The sequence below is a fragment of the Cupressus sempervirens genome, chromosome 2 (genome assembly GCF_028749045.1).
Source record: "Cupressus sempervirens isolate cs-2001-9-10 chromosome 2, ASM2874904v1, whole genome shotgun sequence".
Taxonomy (NCBI): domain Eukaryota; kingdom Viridiplantae; phylum Streptophyta; class Pinopsida; order Cupressales; family Cupressaceae; genus Cupressus; species Cupressus sempervirens.
In genome coordinates, this window is record NC_143119.1 from 572,309,704 (window position 1) to 572,327,827 (window position 18,124).

Here is an 18,124-nt window from a genome sequence, read left to right on the forward strand (position 1 = left end):
ATGAGGGTCGAGTGATTTAGCTATGGCGGGAACGAGCTTGAAGTTGGGTGCTTTCCATTCTACTCCCTTCACAAGCATTTCAGAACCTCTTTTTGCCTTGCTATTGCTGGTGCTTGGTGAGTGAATGATTTTTTTTGACAAATTTTTCGCTAAAAAATCACTTCAAATCACTTGAACTCTCTTTCGCACTCTTGGAAACTCTTTGCTCTGTATATTCTGAATTCGCGGTGAAAAATGAGATCAAATTTTGCCCTTTTGATGAAAAATCTGCCATTAATGCTCGAGTACAGAGGTAGATGAGATGACCTAGGGTTTTTTAGATAGTCACCAACTTAATTAGTAAACCTTGCAACTCGATAAACAAACTAAAACCTTTCACATTACCGACCTAGCTCGGTTAAATCTGAAATCAACCTTGCTCGGTAGATGCATCACAGTGAAATATGTCTAATATCTAAAATACTGATTTGTCTTTTGCACTTCTATATTCTAGAAATACTTAGGATATTGCTTGAAGATGCAGTCCCTATTCCTTCTTGATGAGTCTAATTAGAAATGGTGGAGTCACCCTCTTCTTGAGTGACATAGTCATTATTTGAAGTTTTTGGCTCGGTAGATTTTGGAATCCACTGTTGTCTCATCTGCTTTCGAATGTTGTCAGCTCTGGCTTTCTTTTCATCTTCAATTATTCCTATATTCATGCAATTCTTGGATATGTGACCATGTTTAGTACATGTATAACATCTTATAGTAGTATCTTTCTTCCTTAGGTGATGCCTTTCACAGTTTATTCCAATGTGTCCATATTCTCCACAATAGTGACATCTACACCAAGTATTGTAGTCCCAACCAAATAATGCTTTGATAACCTATTTTGCTGGATTGAATGATTTTGATCTACATTCAGATGCCTTGTGACCTTGTTTCTTGCATTTGTGACATTTACCCTCAAAATTTGGTTTTTCCTTGCATTCATTTGCTTTATGACCATGTTGATTGCAATTGTACATTGACCATTGAATTTTCTTTTACCATTGCTCCAACATCTGTTAGATGTATGACCTAACTTTCCACAGTGTTTGCAAGTAGGTTTTTGATTCTTTTGAGTACCGTATTTTGAAGATTCACCTTCTTCATTGTATCCAAGGCCTGCTTTACCTTTTTGTCTATGAAGATTTTGCAAATTCAATTGATCCATATCTGCTTGAGATTTTATCATCCTTTCATTGACTTGTTTTTCAACATTTAAGTCATTTTTCAAACTTTCATTGTTTTGTCTTTCAGATCTCAGATCACTTTGCAAACTTACATTGTTTTGTCTTTCATATCTCAGATCACTTTGCAAACTTACATTGATTTGTCTTTCAGTGATTAAATCATTTCTCAAACTTTTATTCTCAGATCTTAGAATCATAATTTCTTCATTTGCATTAGATAGTTGTCCTATAAGATCTTCATGCTAAAGGGATAGATTATTTCTTACCTCTAAGTCTTTATTTGCCTTGTTTCTTTGTTCTAAAACTTCACATAACCTGATGGATTGGACTTCTTGTTCTCTTTTGAGCTTTCTTACTTCTTCCTATAGAGAACCATTCTTTGCTAGGAGTTCCTTGATTGCTTCATTAGATTCATTTGAATTGCACGATGGTAAAAGATCTTCAATCCTTTCTTCAACATACTGATAATCATTCATTTGTCTTGCAAGTTCCTTCCTTCTTTTTAGGGATTGAGAAAGATGCTCTTTTGCTTCATTGAATTGATTCATGGCCATTTCTAGATCTAGTTTTTCATTCTCAATAGATTTGTCAAGTCCAAATATCTCCATTGTCCTTGATCTTTGCTCAAGCTATCAAACTTTTATCCTGAGAACCACAAAGCTCTGATACCAATTGTTGGAAATAATCAAGACTAACAAGGTTACTAAGAGGGGAGGGGTAAATCAGTAACTCTAAAACTTTAATTCAATTTTTGCATAATAATATTTTTTACCATTCATCCATCTAATATACTGTATGCATGAAAAGATAAACATCTATAACACATGAACACACAGATTTTGGTGACCTAGAAACCTTCCAATTAGAAAGTAAAAATAGGGTGGGGATGATACCCACAAAACTTCAATACTGCAGTATAAAGTTGGCCGATTAAGGCTTACAATGATCACTTCTAATGATCTACCCTATTAGGAGAAAATAGGATTGCTAGATCCACCTTGTTAAAGGATTTGCAAACATACAATGAAGTATGCACTCTATTAGGAGATTTACAAAAGACTGTTAAGTCTACCTGGTTAAATGATTTAGAAAACTGATTCACCTGTTAGGATGAAGCAATGAATCTGATTGCAACTGATTGTTGATAAGATCCTTGTGCTTTGATCACCTGATGTGACAAATATATCTTTTCTGCATCAATGTTGACCTTGCTATATTCCTTTGTTCTGTTGGTGATTCGCTTTCCCTCTTCTCAAATTGCTGCAACATATCACACTCAGCTACAAATTTTTTTTTTTTTTTTTTGCATCTCATTGTTTCAAATGATATATACCATTCCAATATTTACATTGGCAAGGTCATCCAAAACACAAGTGAACAAACATTACTGAGTTAGCCAGGTGGTAGAAAACTTTGGTTCCACAAACTGACTCGGTGACCTTCTGATACTCGACATCCACTTCAATACTTTGCATCATCATGCACTCGATAAGAGTAGAGGCACAGTCCATGCTAATCATTCTAATTAGCTCGAAACTCGGTAACCATTGGTGACTTGGTGAATGTTGTGTCACTCGGTAGAAACTGAATCCATTGATAACCTTCTTTACTTAGTAAATACTGATTCCCTTGTTTACTCGATAAACACAAATTCCTTCATTTACCTTGTTTACTTGGTAAACACTAACTCCTTCATTTACCTTGTTTTACTCAGTAAACATTGATTCCTTCATTTACCTTGTTTACTCGGTAAACACTAATTCCTTCATTTACCTTGTTTACTCAGTAAACACTGATATCTTTGATGAATCGATGAGCACTGTCTACTTGGTAAATACTATGAAGCTCAGTAATCACTAACTGCTTGGAGAACACTATTCTACATGGTAACCACTAACTACTCAAAGAACACTATTCTACTTGGTAATCACTATCTACTCAGAGAACACTGTTCTGCTTGGTAATCACTATCTGCTCGGTATCAACTGTTTACATGTGGATTTTATAAGGTAACCACTGAATGCTCGGTGTGAATTGTAGACTAGGTGAGTGGCTCGGTAAACATTCACAATCAAATAAGTTTTTTGATTGATGACAAATATATCATAATTCCAACAAAAGTCGAGTATATGTTGATCATCTTGGAAGACCTGAAAGTTTGTGATATTGTCAGGAATGGCAAGAACAACAACTAATTCAACTGAGAATCTTTTCAACTTTGTTCTTTCTACTAGTCGTAAAGTGTTGGCTGAAATAGCAAGGGCATCTGCTACCACATTCTTTCTTCTTGGAATGGATTTGATGTTCAGAGCTTCAAAGTCATCCATTATATCCCATACCCTTTTTCTATAAGCAATTAATCTTTTGTCATTGCATGAGTATATGGATTTTACTTGTCTTATCACTAGTTGAGAATCCTCTTCGATTACAAGAGCAGTGACTCCTTTTTCCAATGCAAAGAGAAGTCCTCGAATCAAGGCTTCATATTCTACACCATTATTAGTACATCAAAACTGCAATCGATATGTGGCATAGAAAGACCTACCTTTTGGGTTGATAAGTTCAATACTTGCATTGGCTCCTAATTTTCATCTAGAACCATCAAAGCATAGTGTCCAAACTGCATTTTCCTTGGGTTTTCTGACTTTGTGTTTATTCGTCCTTAACTTTTCTTTTACTTGAGCCTTAAATGACTATTTCTTGGGCACCCATTGTAACTTTTCTTGTGTAGGGCTTGATGAACCTTCTTCATACCCCATAGATAGAGGAAGAGTGTGTTTTTCTTGCTTCTCCTGAATTTCCCCTATTAGCTCAGTGATTTGTTCAACTTTAGGTTTAGGATGAATGACTACTGAGGTCCATCCTTTACCTTTAACATATCATCTTCTTCTCTAAAATTTAATCATCCCAGGAGGAGGAGAAGATAAACCTCCACCATCGGAAGAGGTATTGTTATATGATACATTTAAATCTTCACTTTCCTCTTCAGCTTGCTTAACAAGGTTGGATGAATTCACTGAATTTTGACTTTAGATAATATCATCACTTGAGGTCTTTGTACTTTTGTTTCCCATTATTTGTGTCAAAACTTTTGCTACCACTTCTTGGCATGCTGAACATTCAAACTCTGAATGACTAACTTTGTGCAACCGGCAAAATCCTGGAAGGAGGGGGATACTGGGGTTAGCTTCCTCTGCTAAACATTGTACATTAGTCACCATACTTTCTATGAATTGTGTCACGGTATCACTTTTAGGTATCGACACCTTAGGTTCTTCATTTTGGTCTTGAGATGTCTTGTTTGGAACCATGTTCAATGCCATTACTTTGTATGAACCCAAATCAGATTGTAAGAATGCTACCTCATTCGGGGCATTGTAATCTATGATCATTGTTTTCAGTTTGGGCTCGACATCTATCTTGATTTGATTGTTCAAACCTTTCCATGGTAACCATAATTGAGTGAAATCTATAGAGAACCATCCTCTAAGACATTTTTTCCATTCTCGACTTAGGAGTAATCCGTTTGTTTCTGGGATGTCAACCACATGTATGTCAACAATATCTTGGATCCGAGGATCAACTGTTAGCTATATCCGCACATCTTTCAATACTCCAATGAATTTTACCTCTGTTTTGTCCAACTGTATTACCACTCGGTTAGAGGGTTGAGGATTAACTCCTAGCCTTTGAGCTATTGATAATGGCATCACATTACACAAAGCTCCTGAATCAATAAGACAATTTTGAAGGTTCTTTCCATATATCCTTATGCTTAGAAAAAATGGGGGTACCTCAACTTTGTCCTTGAACATAGTAGGCATCGCTTCCACAGAATTTACTTGTTGTGGCACCATCTTTTGGGGGACATTATTCATATTATGGGAAAACTTTGTATTATCCAATGTCTTCATGAGTGCTTCTCTTTGTTGTGGACAATTCTGCAACATGTCGAACATGGACATATTGGCTTTTATTTTCTTCAGGTCTTCAACTGCATTATATTTTTCAGTAGACCAAGAAGGGTTCTTCAGTATTGTCGGTATGTTTACTTAATTCTGATACTATGGTCCTCCTTGGGCTGGCCTTATCGGTGGTGGATTGTTGCTTGCTCTAGGATCAGGTGGGGTTGGTTGCAAACCAGGAGGAATTCCATCGGCCAAGGGATCCTTTTTGTTTCTAAGATTATATTTGTTTTGATTATCATTTCAAAAGGAAAACATCTCATCGTGTTGAAGATCGGGTTCTTGACTAAAAGGGAATGAGAATTCTTCATTTGCTTGTTGTTCCACTTGTACATTCTATGTAGAATCATAAGATTCTAATAGCATTGCATTGAATTAAATAGGAGGAGGATTATCATTCATTGGTGGGTTTTGATTCACATCCTGATTACCATTGTAGTATGCACCATCATTGCTAGGCATATTTTGGCTATCACCATACTGATTAATGTCAGCATACTGAATGTTGTTGTTATCGGCAGGAATGCTTCCATTATTTGGTCTAGTGTTCCATTGTTGATTTTGTCTTTGGAAGCCATTGTTGCGATCAGGAGGATTGAAGTTGTTTTCTCCCCCATTGTTTCTTGCATTGTTGTTACCATTATTGTTGAAGTTCCTATTGTAATTCTAACCAAAATTGTTGTTGTAGGGGCCAACATTGTTTCTCTAGAAGTTGTTATTTTGTCCTTGAGACAATCTAAGAAAAGTCAATTTGTTGTTCATTTGTGACATGGTTTTCTTCATCTGTCCAACTTCCAAAAGGAGATTTTTATTTGCTTCCACAGGAACCATTGCCTTTTGTTCAAAGAAGGCTATTTTTGGGGGCTCATACCCTGGATATGTTATCACTTGAGTTTGTGGAGTGAGTACCTGTTGTAATGGAACTGGGTTCATAGGTATGAATTGACTAGGTACAGTGGGTACTCCCACAAGAACCATTGGCATTGTAGGAACTATTTGCATAGGAAGCATCATTCCCCCTCCATTAGGATTAGCTTGCTTTGTGAACGTGATTGCTTCTCCAAAGACTTTGTCCAATGTGTTAATATTTACTGCAGGAAGTCTTCTCAGAAAAATCACAATAAGAGGATCCATGACATTGAAATAAACTTGGATGGAAGCTTCAACCGAAATTGTATATGGTGTTTCCAACTTGTGGTAGGCCATATGAAAATGATGATTGAAGCAAGAAATTGTTTCAGCTGGGTCCCTTTTTATTGATATGAATTGTTGATGTATCACTGTTGGATTGATGAAAGTTTTGAATAGTTCCAAAAATGATTTTTTGAAAGTGTCCCAGTCTCCAATACATCCTGGTGGTAGGTTTACGTACCAATTGAAGGCGATTTCCCCCAAAGAGTAGGGGAATAAATGAAGAACCACATCTTCATTGGCAATTTGCTTCCAGTTGCAAATTTCCTTTAAAATATTTACATGATCTCCAGTGGTTCTTGTTTCTTTGTAAATAAACCTTGGACAAAATTTCTCGAGATTCTTAGGGAGGTCAAGGAGGGCACCTCTCAAGTTAAGGGGTGAATCAACTGCATTTGTGAAAAAGGCCATCAGAGGATTTTGTGGACCTAAAAGCAGTTGGAATGGTGATGGGAGTGTTGGAATATGTGGAGGTCCACCTGGTGGTTGAATGGGTGGTGGAGTAGAAGAAGCTGATGAAATATTGAATGGAAGTGGCTAAATTTGAGGTATTCCTTTGTCACTATGTGGCTTACAAAAATGAGTAAGCTCTAGAAATTCTTGGGCACTTGGTAAAGATCTTAATGCTCACTAGAATGGGGATCTAGGATCAATATCTTCCAACTTGTATCAATTCTGGGAAAAGTACACCTCTATAGAAGTACACTTCCTCACTATTTTGAATTTTGTGGACCATAGAGTTCTGTGGAAATGAATTTCTAAAAATTTTAGAAGTGATTTCTAAATTCTTTACGTAGTGTAGATTATTGCAAGGGTGCAAAATTTTTGAAACTTGATCAAATCTTTCTTGTTTCTAATAGTATGTTCTTTGTGTGGCCCTCCTTCTAGTGCCACTTCTGTTGGGCATTCAGTTTGCATGAGGTCAACAACAGGAATCCATAGTGTAATTCCTCTCTTGAAAAGCAAATCTTTTTAAGGATCCACTCCAAGGTTTGGTGTTTGTCTTGCGACATACCAAAATTTTCTTAGTAGAAGATAAATGTGAATGTTCACGAGGAGGCCTTTGCTGGTTCCAAAACTCTTTTACCTTGGAATCAAGTAAAATCTATTTGCTGTCAAAAAAATATCACACCAAAAGAACAATGTTTTTGTATTTTCTATTTTTTCAATGAATGCAACTCTAACAATGCAGCTACTATGAGGTCCTATTCTAACAGGGGGGGGAGTTTGCAAAGCAAATAAAGAAACTGAAAGAAAATAACATGAAATCAAATAACTTGAAATTGAAATACCGAAATGGGCATAAGCTACAGAACACAACATGCTGCGAGTTAAACCTTTGAAGAAATTAGTAGGAAACCAATTAAAATAGGAGCAACGCTTCCTAGAATCCACTGATGCAATCGTCAGTGAGAATCTTTAAAAAATTGAATGATGTTTCACTTTTCATCAAATTGCATGGCCACGAAAAGTGCACCCATGCAAGACAAAAAGCTATGTAGACACAATTGGGTGATCTCTTCTCAAGCTCGTTACATCAATGAAATTCATATATCTGTAGCAAACACCAGAACTAAAAGATTGCACAAGTAGAAACAACGCAATAAACCTTTGGCTCAATCACAATCTCATGAATAAAATCCACACAACAATGACACATCCAGGCAAGAATAACTACACTTCGAATGCTAGCACCAAAAGCATAACTTTATTGCATAATAATGGCGGCCCTTTTTACATTTTACAATGGGGTATTTATAAGAAATCATCTCCTCAATTTGTGTTGAGAGTGAGAGATATCTTAATGCAATAAAATGCTTTTAAAACATTAAAACAAACTAAATATATACAAACTGGTAATCTAACTGGTGCTTAGAGGGACTCCATCCATATTTTATTCATTAGTTGGATGCATGAGCCCTTTACATGACAAAAACAATGAAAGCATGAGAGAGAAACTAGTAGGAAGCCATCAGTTGAAGTAGAAGTGCATGAAGACACCAAAAATAGAAGTTTCCCCTTCACTAGGCGTGTCAAAGTTAACTTGCCATCAAAATGCATTTTCAATGCATGGAAAGTGCTATTTTTGGAACTGGCAATCAGTTGTCAATGCACCTCTAAATTGCAGAGCTACATGAAAATGCAGAGCTATGGATCTATAGAGCTACGAACTTGTGGACCAATGGATCTGTGGACCTACGGACCTCGACTGAGTCAAAAATCTCAAAAAATTTCTAAGTGACAAAATTGAAATTCTGGCATCTGGGTTTTGTTCATCTTCATCCTAAAGATATGTTTGGATATTTTCCCTTGAATTTCTCTATAATCTCAGTAATATTAGTAGCATCGAGAAGATCCAAAGCCTCATACTTATCTTTGACCTTCTATCTATAGTTGTCCACCTCAATTTGAGTTTCTGCAAAATCCCCAAGTTTGTTATCCAACTCTAACAATGCTTCTTCTGTTGTGAAGGCTTGTCTGATGTCTTCATCACTAGATGCTTCCTCTAAAGTCTTTCTAAAGTTTTCTACAACTACCTCAACTGGTAAGAGATTTTCTCATTCTTCATCTTCAAAAATATCCAAGCATGCATCACTATATAACTTTTCTACTTCCAAAATTTGCTCTCAAGCTTGGTCCTTGAGGCTATGTATCTCATCATGCAATGTTTCCATCACTTTATTTCCCTCTACAATCTTTTCTATCCAATCATCTATCATGTCTAGCTCTTCTTCGGTATATACATCAATCAGAATGTGGTACCTTTGTCCTTTTATGGCCTATAGAATTTGTAAATCATTGCTCCAAACCCGTACCTCATCCATAATGTTGAAGTCCCACCTCAAAATTGCCATGATCTTATCAACATTGTCTTGTGTAGCATGTAATAATTTCAAACTTCCTGTAATTATAGTGATAACCCTATCCTCAAGGTTGTCCCGCCAATCTTGACAAGCTCTCAAAAATGGATTGAGTTGTACATCTTCCCCTTCTTTAAGAATGGTAGTCAAAGTGTCCTCAGGGTGTTCAGAATCAAGAGGACCAATAACTTCAGCTAGATATCCTTTCAAGATCTCAACTTGCCTTCAAATTGCTCTAATTTCAATCTCATCACATTCCATATGGTTAAGAACCTCTTTGACTCCCATAGTCATCATCTGTCGAGAAGTATCCCGTGTAGGTTTCCCTAACATGATATCCTTTACTTGACAGTCCTGAAGGATAACAACTTTATCATCTGTACCTTTCGAGGGATGAGCCACTTGTGCAAATAAGTCTTGATTTTGAGTAGTGGTAATGAATACAAATGGTGTTGCATCCTGTAATGGAGAGTCATGCTTGTTCAAAATCTCTGCAATGTCACAAATATCATCCTCTGAAGCAAAGAATTGATGCTTAGCACTTCTCATTATTTCCTTCTATAACCATCTCGGGATATGTCTTTCTTTAACCTTGGCTTAAGATGATGAAGGGATGTGTTCAACTACCTCCTTCCCTCTGTTGCTTTTTCTTGGAGTTTCCTGTTGTGAGGGTTCTTGTTCTGTAGTCTCAGTTTCTGTAGATCCCATAGTTTGATCCTCAAATTCCTGGGAAGGCTGTTGTATACATTCCATTACCTGTGCCTCTTTTGGTGGCTCATTAGTAGTCCTTGGTTCTGGTTCTCCTTTTAATGATGATTCTTTCTAAACATGTTCCTTTGAACTCAGAGGTGGAGGTGTCACTGAAACATTATTTACCATCATAGCTTAGGGTGAAGATGGGGGCATTGAATGAGGACCTTGTGTCTTAGGTAGCATCTGTGTCCAATCTTGCTATTGAAATTCACCTTTAGGAGTATCTCTAATCTTATCTCCAACCAATTATGTACCCACTAGCATGAAATCAAAATTTGGAATGGAGAGAATATCATCACCTAGCTCTCTTTGCTCATTCACCCATCCTTGTACTTTTTCTTCTGAACTACCATTTCAGCTTGGGTGGGTGGTGTGGTATTTGTGACATTCTTCTTTCTTTCCAATTCTGTGGCTTTGGCAAGCCGAGTTATGCCTTGTAAAGGCATTTTTTCTTCCTCCCCATCTGACTCTATCTCATCCTCATCTAATTCTTCCTCAAGAATGGTTTCAAGAATAGATGGATTAGGCACTAATCTTTTACGAACTCTCTACCTCTTCTTCATTCTAACCTTAACCCTCCTTTGCTTCTATGGAACCATAGGAGAAGCAGGTTCTTCATGCATCAGATGAATGTATGTCTCTAGAATCTCTCCTTCTTCTTGTTGGCTTGACAAAATAGGAGGCAATGGAAAATCAACCTAGATATGAGAAATTAAAGGGTCTTGGGGGTCTTGGGAAGTAGATTCATGTTGCTGCACAGGGTCCTGTTCTTCAACATGCTCTATCTGGATCCTCTGAGGAGAGGCTCTCTTCCTCTTTTCTTTCTTCTGCTCTGAAGGATGGTAGTATCCGATTGGATGATCAAGTTGGTAGACTATTTTTCGCCTGATAGGATACTGGAGTGCAAAGATAGGAACTGTTACCTTCCTCCCCTTTTCCTCTTTCTGGGTGAGCATGTGCATGGAATATCACTGTGTCTAGAATCGGATCAAGTGGAAAGGGTTTCTTGATCCAACTCTTTGTCATTTGGATGACATGTCTTGCTCGATGATTAATATCAGCTCCTTCCTCCCTATCAACTTCTGCATTCAGAATGGGCCTCTTGCCAACCTTATCTGTATTGAATAAGGGATCCATTAGCTCCTACAAATCTTGTAGCCTTATCTCATCTAGGATGGTCAAATGGAGAGCCTTCTCTGCTAAATACAAAGTCATTCTACAATAGTTCCTGATACGGACATCATAGTCATTTGTGGCATTCATCCAATGATCTTTAATGGTGTCCTCATGGTAGAACTCTTTTCCTGCCAGATTTTCCACTTCACTAACATTGTCGAAGAATGGTCAGGGAGAGTTATATTCTTTGAGAGGATAGTTCTCCCATTCCCACTCCAAAGTCAGGATATCCTGCTTTCTCTTTACCTAGTATGCTCCTATTACAAATGGCCAATCCCAACAAGGTCTTCATTGTTTCTTGATCCTCTCATAAGCTGACTCAATCTGCCAAGAAATTTCCATTAGAACCAACTTGTCACTTGGGTACCTTGGGAGCTTCTTTGGATGGATAGATTCACCACCAACCCAAATGTATGTGAATGTCCAAAACTGGATAAAATATGCACCAAGAGCTGTGATCTATTCCTCAGCCTCATCAGACAATCTCTTTCCATAATCACCTTTGATGAATCGAATGATGGAAAAGATAAAGGCATCATTCACAATCTTGTACTCTTTCCTTTGCAGTGAGAGCTTCTTCTTAACTAGTTGAGGATAAACTATATACGGTCATGCATTAGGGTCCTGCATATTGCCCTTTTTGTACAACCTGGGATGGTCGATGGCTCTTGCTGCAAGTAGATATACCACATAGGAAGTCATATAAAACTTCTTCTTGTCCTTTACTATCTGTAACTAATCACACACATTCTCACTAAATGTGGTTGCCCAATCCAATGGCATTTTTGCGTGTTTGATGGTTTCAATGAAGTTAACCATGAATGGAGTGAGATGACCTGCTGCAGGCAACCCCATAACTCTGCTCAAAAGAATGATTGAATATCCAATGTCATCCTTCATGTATCCTCGTGCCATATCTACTTTGCTGATTGTCTTTCCCCAAGATGGCTTTTCAATGAAGTATGAGGAATATATGATGTCCATGGCCTCCTGGTGATGATCCTTATGCCACCTCTTAGTTGCTTCATATGAAAGTCTGATAAATTGATCAGCTCTAGGTAAGTGAAAAACTCTCTCAATATTATCAGTCATAGATCTAAAATCACTTCCCCAGTGATGCTCTTTACCACCCTTTCCTCAGGAACAAAATGTCGAGATAAGGTCATAATCAATTCAACTGACAGAACGGTTCCAGGATGTGATGTTGCATTTACCAATCCAGATCAGATTAAGGTGGATCTCAAAGAAGATCTTTCAATTGGGTTGTTATAAACCCTCAAAAATTCTCCCAAGTCTGTGTGTCCAAGTTCTGTGTCTTTGTTCTCAGAGTGTTCATTGTGCAATCATGACTTTAGGGTTACGCCTTGGGACTTGTACACAACTGGCTTTGCTGTTGATCTGGATGTGGATGCCATTTAATTATATTACCTGTATGTCACAAAGAAAAAGAATGATTAATTACTGGATACATATTAAACATTTTTTTAAAAAAATGATATTCTAGAATTTATTTTATTTGTTTTTTTTTTTTGGGTTTTTAAATTTTTATATATAAAAAAAACAAATAAAACAAAAATTTAAAAATAAATTTTGGGGCTGCAGCCGCTTGCATGCATCCAAGAGGAGCACGGTAGCACCACCACGCACATGCCAAGAAGGGCATGGTGGAGGCTGTGCGTTCCAAGAAGGGCGCCACAGAAGCCGCGTGCGCAACACCAAAAAGGGCGCGACAGAATTCGCGCTCGCATGTCTTGTAGGGCGCTGCAACGGAGTGGTGTGCAAAGGGCCCAGAAGGCACGCATAGTGGCCACACCACCATGTGTCCTTAAGGGCATGTAGAGCGGCGGCTGCGCGTAGCCCCGTAGGCACATGCATCAGTCACATTGTCACACATCCAAAAGGGCGCGTGGAGCAGTGGCCGCTTGCAACCCTGTAGGCTTGCATAGTGGCCGCATCGCCATGCATCCAAAAGGGTCCACAAAGTAGTAGTCATGCATGACCTAGAGGGACGTGGCGACAGTGCCACGCACGCGTTGAGAAGGGCGCGGTGGCAGTGCATCACGCGCTTCTTCTCCTGCGTGCACACTCTTGGGAACGGAGGGGGGGAGGTTTCATACCTTCCTCTCTTAGCTCTACTATTTCAACATCAAAAAAAACAAAAGAAAAAAAGGGCGGAGGGGGTTTTTATAACTTCCCTTCCTCCTTTCCTTGCATGTGCGTGCGCCTCGATATGCATGCATGAGATTTTTTTTTTTTTTTTAAATTTAATAAGATTTTTTTTTTTTTGTGATTTTCAATTTTTGACTCAACTCTCAAACAAAATTTCTTCTCTCAGACTCGAATTGTGAGTCCGAGAGTCAAAAAAAGTATGGGGTCCCCATTCCTTACTAGGAATGGGGTGTGTGTTGTGGAGACCACAACATGTACATATGATGACCTCGGGCCACCGAACTTCAACAAAAACCTTTACCATTGTCATAAACCTAATTCCAATATGGACATGCATGAGGTAAACTAAAAATACTTCTCCTATTAGTTTCACCAATTAGATCAGCATCCTGAAACTCCACACTTAGTAAAATTGAATCTTCATTCTTACTTCCATAATGCATATAAAAACTTGCTTCATTCTCAACTATTTGCTCATTATGAAAATATTGATTAGCATGCTCAAACATATTAGACTGAAACTAAAACTCTTCTTTATTAGACAAAGCATGCATGCCATCATTCTCGAATATGAAGGTTTCATATTCAACATAGGGAAAAGGATCACACACACCTTGAAGTTGTGTTTCCTTATGCATATTCGGATGGTACTTTGAGGAACAATCTGATTGGCATTCACATATGTCATCTATATCAGAGTCTGAAACTAATCCATAATCTTCAAATGGTTCTTCAGAATTAGCAAACATATTAGCCTTCACATTAGAAAGTTCATCATAAAATTCATTACAAGGTGCAAGCAAATTTTCAATAACCATCTCATCAAACACCTTGTCCTCATAATCACAATTAAAATGTTGATTAGTATATTCACTATCACATCTAGGAGAAGAATAAACTGATTTCTCACAACAATATGACAATTCATCATCATTTATACCAAACTCAACTAAATCTAAAAACTCAAAGTTCTCTTCAAACAGTGGGATAATAACTCCATGTAGTGATCTGTGTTGAACATCTTGACAAAACATAAGCTGATCATCATTAGGATCTTCATCATACAAAGTGTTAGTATATACTTTAAAACCACTTCTCACACCATTGTCTTCGTGGAGACTTTCAACGTATGAAGAAAAGTTAGAATTATATGAAGACTCACTTGCTATTTCTTCTACCAGACATATAGTGTTCATAATAACATCCTTTTCATTATCTTGTTTAGGATAACCATTATGACCCTGATTCATCCCTAAACATCTCACTATATGTTGAATCTTTACTGTCTAATGTAAGAACACTTGAAAACTCTTCACTAAAATCTTCATATTCAAACTCATTAGCATCAGTTGACTTCACCATCTCTTTATCTTCATACTTTGCAGATAAATCACTTTCAAATTTTTCATTGGCTAACTGATTTGTATAACACAAAAACTAAGATGCACTTTCTTTTTCAGATTTAGAAAAAGAATGCATAACTTCACATTTGAATGAATGTTCACTATCATCTTTTCTTTCTTCTTCCCAATCAGCATCAGATTCATGTGAAGATGAACACATTGTGTCATTTTCCTCACTATGACTCAAGTAACCACTCTCATCATCTCCTTCATATGATTCTTCTTGATTATACATTAGATCAACAACTTCATTGTCATCACTTGGAAGATGAATTTCAGCCTTTTTATACCCACATTGAGATGCATATCTTTCCTCTTCAACCTTTATATTAGTCTCAACATAATGCAATCTCTCAATAAGATAATTCATTTCTTGCATATTTGACTGATCAACCAAATCCATATTACCATCTATTATTGAAGCATTAGAAATATATGCACTTTGTTCTTTTGACTAAAACTAAGATGAATGTGATTCACCTTCTTTGTCTTGTGTTATCTCTCCATGGTATGTTAGATTAGTGACATCAAACTCATGATCATAGAGATAACTCTCAGCCTCCTCACTTGCACAAGACTGAGACCTAGGTGCAGCAACCTCAAATTTTGAAGCATTAGTTACATCATCATACATATAATCATAATGAGAAGAACTTACTACTATAACTAAGCATTGATTTATAAAATCATCATAATTTTGAACCTTATCAGACTCTAAAATACAATTCACTATTGTAGCATCATGAACACGTGTGTTTCTATTTGCAACCAGACTAACATTCCTTATACACATATTCTAATTTAAATTCTCAATCTGATTAGAACCTACAGCAAGAGTGTTGACATTCTAATTTGAGACTGAAACATCTACAACACACTCATCATTTCTTTCAAACACATTATACCGACAATCATTCATAGAAAAATGACCTCTAGTCAATCCATACTTCATATTATTTTCAATATCCCTAGCGGTCATAAAAGCCTGATATAATATATGTGGTTCTTTATCCCTTAGTAGATAATTCATTTTCTTATCAAATGCATCAAAATAAATAGCTAAACACATTTTCTCATCAGGTCTATAGCTCTCTGGGATTTCATTCAAAAATTTTGCAAATATGATATTAAATTGATGAACAAGTTCATCACACTCGATACGAATCTGCAAGAACTTATCATAAGAATAAGATATACTTACCCGTTCTCCAAATTTCTCCATGAAGGCTGAATGTAACTCACCCCAAGATGAAATAGAACATGTTGGTAGAAAAGAAAACCAGTCTCTAGCATCACCTTCTAAGGTTTGAACAAATAGCTTCATATGCACATCCTCATGAGCAATCTCATAGTCACCCATTAAATCATTGAACAATTCAACATGATGACTAGCTAAAACAAGATGGTTCCCACTAAACTTAGGAAAACCTTTTCTAACATCATTAGGAATGACATTCGAGAAACCATGAATACCATTAAAACATAATGGCATATATCATTTGGTAGAAATAGATCTAACAATTTCACTGACAAGCTTCATACTAGGTGAAATGAATCTTGACATCCTTTAAACTTAAAGCTCAATCACCAAGATTACTTTTAGTATTCATTAATTAGATCTAATACCCTTCTACCAATCTCAACTTCAAACACACTGAACAAACTTAAATACAACAACCTGAAACTTGATCTAATGAAGTGTATAAAACCTTAAAACTATTCTCCTCTTCTGAGTGCTAAAACTTCACTTGACGAAGAACACATATGTAAAACTTACTTTCTTTCATGACAAAAAAAACATCATGAAAATGAAATACCTCAATTGTTGCTACATGAAACCACTGATCTGCTGATTGGCCTAGTGTTGATCTCAATTCCTCACACCACTAATCATATCCTTTGTAGATTCAACATCTCCTTGAGGAGAACTAAATGAAATCACAACTGTGGTTCATTTTTTATCATTTCAAAACTTATGATAGTAGATCAAACAACACTTTAAAACTTGTTATTCAAGAATGTATATATATCTCTCTTCTTGTTCAAAATTTTGACACAACTTTCAGATCTGCCTGATTCAATTGAGAACTCTTGAAAACAATTATATAACTGATCTAAACTGGTATAGAGATCTTTTAGAGAGTCACCACTCACAAATGTGAGAATGATTTTAACAGATGATTCATACATGATAGATCTGAACTGAAATTTTACTTTGTAGAATTTGCAAAACTTCAAAAATGTAGAAGAGAGAAACCACCATGAAACAATTCTAACTTTGAAATTACAACAATACTTTGGAAATAAAAACTGGCTAAATTGACTGAAGATGAACACCTTTTAGCAATACAATTTACATTCAACCTTAAAGTTACTACTGCAAATGGATGAAACTTAACTGGCGAACATGAAACCTTTCATACAAAAATTGAATATGCATAATATATAATAGAGATTTCCAACTCCTCATCATTGAATTAGTTCATAGACTCCTCAACAGAGTCACCATTTTGTTGGCTCTTGAATTAACAATTTTGAAAATGACCAAGAAACTAGATAAATGCATCTAAGGCTAGAACCTTCCGATGACGGATACACTTGAACACAGTCTTGGGCCAACTTTAAGGCATAACTCCTTCTTGACTTCAGGCTCTACAAAACCTAGGTGGGTTAACCTTCAGGTTCTGAGATATGGTACCAGTGCAATTAAACATAAATCTAAACCTATTAACTATAGATGAAAACCCTTATTTCTCCTAATAACTCATGCGATGATAGAGATATGCAGTAGCAAATTGCAATCTATGAAATCCATAAGCTGAGTGAGGGTTAGTTCCTTTCAGCCTACTACAAGACACGAAAAACTAAACTGATTTGATTAAAAGATTTTGAATTAAAAAAAAAAACCCCCAATATGTCGCAGCATGAACAAGTGATCATGTAAACGATCAGTGCCTTATCTATTAGGAAATTCCATGAATTATCCACATACATATAGATATCTGAGACATATTTGTATCTTCAGATATATGATCTATCCATTCACCTTGTAAATAGAAATCCATCTTCAATCTTAATCTCATTTTTACGTGATATCCTTCTCAATAAACTTACAACCCTATTGATTCCCTAAAGCATTTACATAACTCCTTGAGTCATAAGCAATGATAAAACAACATACAACGTTAAGGGACTACAACTATGATAAAGGATAGGATGGCCTACCATGAAAGAACTTGATAGTTACCCCATAAAGATATGCATAATTTGGTAGCTTTGTGCATGTATGTAGTGTGTCTTCTAATGGCTTTTATAAAGTACCCATGGATCCATATTCTCCTATCACCATAAAATACATTTGTAAAATGTGCATCTTTTTAGGATTTAGC

General features: G+C 36.6%; 1 pseudogene; it reads left to right on the top strand.

The window, feature by feature from the left end:
* Positions 1-13,002, top strand: part of LOC149574727 (chaperone protein dnaJ C76, chloroplastic-like) — a 96,636-nt pseudogene extending 83,634 nt beyond the window's left edge.
* The last annotated feature ends 5,122 nt before the right edge of the window (positions 13,003-18,124 follow it).